Genomic DNA, 8,543 nt, shown 5'->3' on the forward strand with positions numbered 1-8,543 from the left:
GTATTCAACAGTTATTAGTTGTTGTATTGGTTGTTAATGATGATCTCCGGAATGTTCAACCGTTTCAAAATATATCTTCTTCTGAACAGATGAAGGAAAATGAAGAACACGTGACATCTCTGGTCAGTTTTTCAACTGGTACATTTCAAGAAATTCATGACAGGTATTCAACAGTTATTAGTTGTTGTATTGGTTGTTAATGATGATCTCCGGAATGTTCAACCGTTTCAAAATATATCTTCTTCTGAACAGATGAAGGAAAATGAAGAACACGTGACATCTCTGGTCAGTTTTTCAACTGGTACATTTCAAGAAATTCATGATTTTCTTCTATATGTCAAAACTTTACTGAGAGGAAGTTCCTGATGATTCTATATAGGGCAAAATGCTGTAGGATGCAAAAACCCTATACCTTACTCGAGGGAAGGCCATGGCAAACCCCCTTTGTTTCTCACTTGTCTTGAAAACCCTTTGCTGGGCTTGCCATAAATTGGCTGCAACTTGAGAGCACTTTTCACACACACACAACACTCCAGGGGTGCCAGAGGCCTACTCATACCACAATCCTGCTCCTATACAAGTCATTCATACACACAGTAGCCAAATATAGTGCTTTTTTCATGCAACTGATATCATAACCAGTATGCCTTATACAAATGACATACCGTAACCCTCACAGCAGGCTGGTGAGCACACCATGGTCAACTGTCCATGGTCTATGGTATGCATCCGAGAGTTCTGAAAGAATTCAGATATGAACTTGTGGATCTCCTGACAAAAATATGTAATCTTTCATTAAAATCTGCCTCCATTCCTGAGGACTGGAAGGTAGCTAATGTCACTCCCGTCTTTAAAAAGGGTTCCAGAGGAGATCCCAGAAATTACAGGCCAGTCAGTCTGACGTTGATACTGGGTAAGTTGGTGGAAACTGTTATTAAGGAAAGAATTAGTAGGCACATTGATGAACAAAACCTATTGAGGCAGACTCAGCAGGGGTTCTGTAAGGGAAGATCTTGTCTCACTAACCTGTTAGTGTTCTTTGAGGGAATGAAAAAACATGTGGACAAGGGGGACCCAATAGATGTTTACCTTGACTTCCAGAAAGCTTTTGATAAAGTTCCTCATCAAACACACCTAAGTAAGCTCAATAGTCATGGGATAAAAGGACAAGTCGTCTTGTGGATCAAAAACTGGCTAATTAATAGGAAACAGAGAGTGAGTATAAATGGGAACTTTTCTCTGGAGGGTGGTAAGCAGTGGGGTACCACAGGGATCAGTACTTGGTCTGATGCTTTTTAATTTGTTTATTCATTATTTGGAATTGGGAGTAAGCAGTGAAGTGGCTAAATTTGCAGATGACATGAAGTTGTTCAGGGTGGTGAGAACCAGGGAGGATTGTGAGACACTCCAAAGGGATCTGTTGAGGATGGGCAAGTGGTCGTCAACATGGCAAATGGGGTTCACTGTGGCCAAGTGCAAAGTGATGCACATTGGGGCCAAAAATTCCAAGTGCATAAGTACACGTTGATGGGGTCCGAACTGGCAGAGACTGACCAAGAGAGAGATCTTGGAGTCATAGTAGATAACTCAATGAAAATGTCGAAACAGTGTGCGATTTCAATAAAAAAGGCCAACACTATGCTGGGGATTATTAGGAAAGGAATTGAAAACAAATCACCCAGTATCATAATGCCCCTGTATAAATCGATGGTGCGGCCTCATTTGGAGTACTGTGTACAGTTCTGGTCACCACACTTCAGTGAGTGGAAAGGCACAGGGGGGCTGTAGACACGTTTATCTGCCAAGTTAAAATTAGAACCATTCTATTTACCAAATGGAATGTATGCATCCCTTTCGCTTCCCAAAAAAGTACTGTTTTTAATTCTTTCTCCACAGCTGGCACACATGTGTTCTGCTACACTTAACCCTCGGCAGGACAACCGAGCCCCTTTAATGCCAGTGGTTCACCCTGAACTGAAGGAGTCTGCAATGTAAAGCGAAGGGCATGCATGGGGAAGGGTCGCATACTCCAACTTGCCGGGCTTTGTTGTGTTCAGAGTCATTTTTTTCCCTCCTGTTGGAAACAAGATGTGGTACCTTTGGTCATGGGAAGAAAAGTTATAAGAGGGACAGAAAGACAGTACCTCATTGTCTACTCAAATCTGCAGTCCATCTCGTGTTGTTGGGGTGTTTTAAAGGAGGAATTTTAGAGATAACTTACAGGACAGCATGTCACATGATGCTTCAGCTTCAAATTGCAGGGGCTATTTTGAAGATGTACGTGGCCGCATAGCTATAGATAGGGCTGCATACCTAGCAGATCAGTAAAACAGCTTCTTTCCTTCATTAATTGCCTCAGAAACGTTGCATGAAGTCAATGCTCCTCAAACTCAGCATGGGACGAAAAATCCACGCCAGGCTGCTTTTTCCGCTCACAAATTGTGAACAATATTTCTGCCCTCAGCATTTATGCTACAACCTTAGAACATTCTCAGACTTTAAACATCTTGAGCATCCTTTTCATGTGAATAGCTGACTGCTTCGCAGTGTAATGCTATGCAGAGCTATTTCCGTCTAAGCCTCTCAGCATCAATGGGTTTCAACTGGAGTAACTCAGCAGAGATTCGCATTGTTGGTATCACTCCGTTCTCCCTAATGTTGCCTTCTTGTGTGAAGGCATTGTAGTAATAATTTTTAAAAAGGATTTGAATGGTGGGGCTACATTAAGCTAACTCTTGTCATCATAGTAAAAACATCTAACCCCTTTCATTCACCAAGAATACTCATGCCCTCCTTTTGAGGACTCATTGTAGGGTTAGTGTTGCAAAGGTGAATGTTGACAGTGATGAATGCTAGGAAAAGATACTACATTAATCCTAATTTAACCGCAAAAATCACCATTAATTAAAGAAGAAGAAGAAAAAGAGGAGGAGAAGGAGGAGGAGGAGGAGGAGATTGGATTTATACCCCGCCCTTCGCTACCCAAAGGTGTCTCAGAGCGGCTTACAAACTCCTTTCCCTTCCCCTCCCCACAACAGACACCCTGTGAGGTAAAAGAAGAAGAGATTGGATTTATACCCTGCCCTTCACTACCCAAAGGAGTCTCAGAGTGGCTTACAAACTCCTTTCCCTTCCCCTCCCCACAACAGACACCCTGTGAGGTAAAAGAAGAAGAGATTGGATTTATACTCTGCCCTTCACTACCCAAAAGAGTCTGAGAGCGGCTTACAAACTCCTTTCCCTTCCCCTCCCCACGACAGACACCCTGTGCGGTAAAAGAAGAAGAAGAGATTGGATTTATACCCTGCCCTTCACTACCCAAAGGAGTCTCAGAGTGCTCACAATCTCCTTTCCCTTCCCCTCCTCACAACAGACACCCTGTGAGGCAAAAGAAGAAGAAGAGATTGGATTTCTACCCCTCCTCAGAGTCTCAGAGTGGCTCACAATCTCCTTTCCCTTCCCCTCCCCACAACAGACAGACACCCTGTGAGGTAGGTGGGGCTGAGAGAGCTCTGACAGGAACTGCTATTTTTCAAGAATAGCCATGCCAGAACTATGGCTTGCCCAAGGTCATCCAGCAGGTGCAAGTGGAGGCGTGGGGAATCAAACCCGGTTCTCCCGGATTAGAGTCCACGCACTTAACCACTACACCAAACTGGCTCTCTAGACCTACATCTCTCTACTTAGAGACATCCAGGTGGTGGCTGGAGATCTCTTGGGATTAGCACAGATCCCCAGGCGACATAAATCAGTTCCCCTGGAGACAATGGATGTTTTGGAAAGTGGACTTTGGCATTATACCCCACTGAAGTCCCTCCCCTCCCCAAATCCCACCCTCCTCAGGCTCCACCCCCAAAATCTCCAGGTATTTCCCAATCCAGAGCTGGCAAATTTATTAACTATTGGTGACTCAAACAACTGCCCTGCTGCACAGGCCTAAAGCCATCCACTTTCTCTCTTGGGTATTTCTTGGAGGACGGATCTGAGGGCTTAGTTCAAGCATCATGGAAACCCATGGTTTCCTTTCAGTAGGACTAGTTTGTGAAATCAAGATTCAACTCACAATAATTCAGACCCTGGTTCACCTCAACAGCTGCATGCTTTATTGCCAGGGTGAAACCACGATTAAGCCAAGGATGCTTACATTCAGACATTATGTGAAACCATACTTATCAGAGTAACTGTGGCTGCGGTCACACGGAGCATTAGCCACGCTACAGAGATGGAAGATAGGTGGATTTTCCGGGAGCGATCACACCGCAACATCTGGGAAGCGTAGAGCTCCCGTGGCTCACCTGAGGCTTCACTCCGAAGATGCAGAGTTAAAAACTAGTACCTCCGAGGTACTAGTTTCCGGAAACTGTGGGGCAAGGGCTGGCATCTGATCGCATTTCCGGTGGTGGCATCCAGCACCCACCCATATCCCTTCACAAACAGGTTTCCCCCCCAAGTCTCCACAAGATGCGCACAAGCACCCAATGGCGCATGCGCACAAAGAGGAAAGCGAAAGTGCTGTTTCGGCTTTTAAAAAAATGACTCCGTTTGTCACAGCAGTGGCGCCTAGCCATTGCTGGTGTGATCGTGCCGTGCTGCTTCTTTGCCATGCTGCAGGATTGTCGTGTGATCGCCCCCCTCATTTCCCCGCCGGTACAGAGGGACGGACCCGTGGTGTGCCGCCGGCGCATCTGATCGCGTAATCGCTGATCAAACTGCGCTGGGGCAATTAGCCATGCCTCCCCCCCGCGATATCTGGCCCGTGTGACCAGGGCCCCAGGTTAGTAAACTTCATATCATCCTAACAAACTTGAGATAGTGAGAGACCTGCATGAGGACAGTCACCCCAACTGTAAGTCTAATTAAACGATGATTTTCCATTATGAATCAGTGTCACTTAGAGTCACAACCTGGAGAAGAATTTGGCCATTTCAGAACAAAATTTATTTATTTATTTGGAATATTTCTATGCTGTCATTAAAAAGCTGAGAAGGAGGAAGAGGAGGAGGAGGAGATTGGATTTATACCCCACCCTTCACTTACAATCTCCTTCCCTTCCTCTCCCCACAGCATTTACCTTGTGAGATGGGTGGGGCTGAGAGGGCTCTCTGAGAACTGCTCCTGAGAGAACAGCTCTGAGACAACTGTGGCTTGCCCAAGGTCACCCAGCAGCTGCTTGTGAAGGAGTGGGGAATCAAACTTGGTTCTCCCAGATTAGAGTCCACACTCCTAACCAGTACACCAAACTGGCTCTCATTAAGATAAAAGCCCTCATTAAAAGCCTGGGAATGTTTAACCTGGCACCTAAAAGAAAGCACACAATTGGTGCCAGGTGAGCCTCAAAGGGGAGGGCATTCCAAAGTTGAGGTGCCATCACAGGAAATGGCCTGTCTCTAGTCGTCACCCCCCTCACTGCTGAAGGAAGGGGCACAGAAAACCAGGCTTGAGAGCCAGTTCCTACCTGGCAGGTTGGCTAGTGGGGGCAGAGATGGTCCTTCGTGTACCCTGGCCCAACCCATTTAGAGCCTTAAAGGTAAGAACCAGCAGATTGAATTGTGCCTGGATTTATTTATTTTGTGGGCTGTTTATTTCACCTGAGGGTTGTTTTTTAAAAATAAAAAAAGATCATAAGTTAGCTGAGTGTCATAAACTGTATTTTAATAATTTGCAAACTGCCTCAGGATTGATAGGCAAGGAGGAGTTTTGATTTTAGAATTAAAAGAATAGGAAGATCAAAGCTGTCTTGATGGTAGGGTTGTCAACCCCCCGATGGGGGTGGAGGTTCCTCCAAAGAGCCCCACCACGCCCAACATGCCCGCCCCTGAAGAGCCCCACAACACCCAACATGCCCAGTGAGGTGACATCATTGCACCGGACATGTTGTGTGGAGGATGCTCTAGTAATTGGCTAAAAACTCTACAGTGACCATAGAGTTTTTAGCCAAATACTAGAGTGTTCCCTGCACAAAGTGCCCAGTGCAATGATGTCACTTCTGGGTGATGTCATTCTGGTGCATGTACTTTGTCTGCATGCCAGAAGACCCCAGGATCCAGCCAGGAGCCCCCTGCTGGCAGACGGGTAAGACCTGACAACCATACTTGATTGTACAGACAAGTGAAGTAGCAACATTGGGGGAAGGGGTGCCAATGAAGCAGTGCAAAATTCAAGAGATTGGCTCTCAGCTCCTCTGCAGTGTTCCCGACAATGTCCAGGTCCACATCTCCTATTATTCAGAGTTATGTACACACTGAAAATCACACACACAAACACACACTTTCCATCATCCTTTCTAACTATCAGTTTGTGCAATATTTATGTTGCCGAAAGCAATCCAAGTTTGACAGCTGAGAATTAGACGAATGTTTCCTCTTTCCAGGCACGGAGAAAGGAAAGGTCCATGTGTTTTAAAAAGAAGAAGGCCAGCCTAGCTGTGCTGGACGTTGCCAACCCACTGCTATCTTTCATTTGTCTAACCTTCCTTAGTGGCTTGGAGGAGACACAGCAGGGAAGGCATGACGTAGTCCTTCAGGCCTATCCAACTTTCCCTGTATGGAGGCCATGAGCAAAGAGCAGTCCAGGTTTCAGTTTCGCAGCAGGTAGCTCATGACCTACTTCCATTTCATGAGTGATTTCTCACCTGCGCATCAGCAACGATGGCAAACTCAGCGATAGGTAGAGAAATCACCTTCTGAGGGGAAGAAAAGGGTCATTTCGGGACACGAGCTTGGCAAATTAATCTAGCAAGGTACCTTGATATGCTGGACTAAGAGCAAACTGGAGATCACAAACGGACAAAATGTTGAGCTTCTTCTAAAAAGAGGGAAGGAGACGAGACTATGAAATCCAGTTGCCTCATGCAAGCTATGCTAAGGCTCTTTGGTATGTTGTGGCCTCAGTTTGCCAATAATGTGTTGTCTAGAGGGGGGAAAGGATATTTCCCCTCTATAATGCCAAATTTGCAGTCCTGCTGTGCCTCTTATGTATTTGTTCTCAAAAGGAAGTATTTATGCTAATGCAGGGAAATGCTTGAATCAACCCAGTAGGTGGCATTTATGTGTTTTGCTCTGTGCCCCCCCCCACACAACCCCCCCATCAAAATATGATGTTCTGTAGGACCTAATTTCAGTATTATGCAGGGAACAGCACTAGAAAACACAAAACAATTTGATTATCTCAGGACATTATTAAACATGACGTCCAATGAATATTCTCTTAACAGTGTACATTTAATGTGCCGTTCCTCAGGATATAATCAAAGTAAAACAAATCAGTTTTGTGTCAGATATGGAAATTTTTAAAAATCTCAATAGCATACACACATTTTGCATTACTTATAGGCACAAACATATATAAATATTAGCACTCCCCCAATGGCTCCCTTCCTCTCTTTATTCTTTCTGAATATATTAGTATAATGCGAGTTTGGTGCATATCTGATGTATTGCTGCTATTGTGCTGAGAAGTTTAGAGAATAATATAAACAGTGTAAAAAAACAATACCTCTTCGAGAGAAGGAGAGGAATGTCTCAGCCCTATATAATTGCACTGGTTTCCCACCCACCCCTCGAGTTTCTTTGTTTCACCACTGGTATAATTCTTGTTAATCGGCCACATTATCCAGAGTAATAACTCCTTAACTCATAGACGAACAAAGTTTTATTCAAGGTATAAACTTTCTTGTGTGTGCATGCTTCTTCGGATACAATCTGAAGAAGTGTGCGTGCACATGAAAGTTCATGCCTTGAATAAAACCTCGTCGGTCTTAAAGGTGCCACTGGACTCAAACTTTATTCTGCTGCTTCCGACCAACATGGCTATCCTTAACCTATCCTTAACTCATCTGTCTTTTTTATTATTTTTATTGAGTATATATTACAATTTCACACAGATATTTCTTTCCAAATATATTATACTCCTTTTGAAACTAAACACACACAAAAACCCAACCATTGAGGTGACATATCACCTGTTTGTATCTTAATCCCAATCTTGTTTATACCCTCATCTTTTTCTTATTTCCTTATATTACCTGCTTATAATACCACCATGCAACTTCCTCTATATCTATATATCTAATAGTGAAGTGGCCCCGTCAGTGCGGATACTTAAATCAGCGCTCCGGGGCCACCTGGGGGGCAGGGAGAGGTTTGTGCACGCGTGAGGCGGTCCCCACATGTGCACAAAAATAAAAAAACCCAAAAAATATCGGGGGGATATTTAAATCCCCCCAAAACTGACAGAGTGTTTCCTGCGCATGCGCAGGAAACGCTCTGCCGCCAGCATCGCCGTCGCCTTAGAGCCGGCCGGGCCGAGGGTGGGCGAGAGCGGGCGAGGGGGGAAGCAGCCGGCCTCGCCGCCGTCGCCTCGGAGCCAGCCGGCTGGGGCGGCGGAGTAGCTGGCCTCGCTTGGGAGGGGGGAGCAGCCGGTCTTGCCGCCGCCCCCACCTCGGAGCCAGCCAGCCGTCCGGGGCAAGGGTGAGGGCGGGTGCGGGCGGCCGCGAGTCCCAGGTGGCTGCAAGCCGCTGGCCCTCGCTTGGGGGGGGGGGAAGG

The sequence above is a fragment of the Gekko japonicus genome, unplaced genomic scaffold (assembly GCF_001447785.1).
Source record: "Gekko japonicus isolate JY-2015 unplaced genomic scaffold, Gekko_japonicus_V1.1 scaffold2328, whole genome shotgun sequence".
In the NCBI taxonomy this organism is placed as follows: domain Eukaryota; kingdom Metazoa; phylum Chordata; class Lepidosauria; order Squamata; family Gekkonidae; genus Gekko; species Gekko japonicus.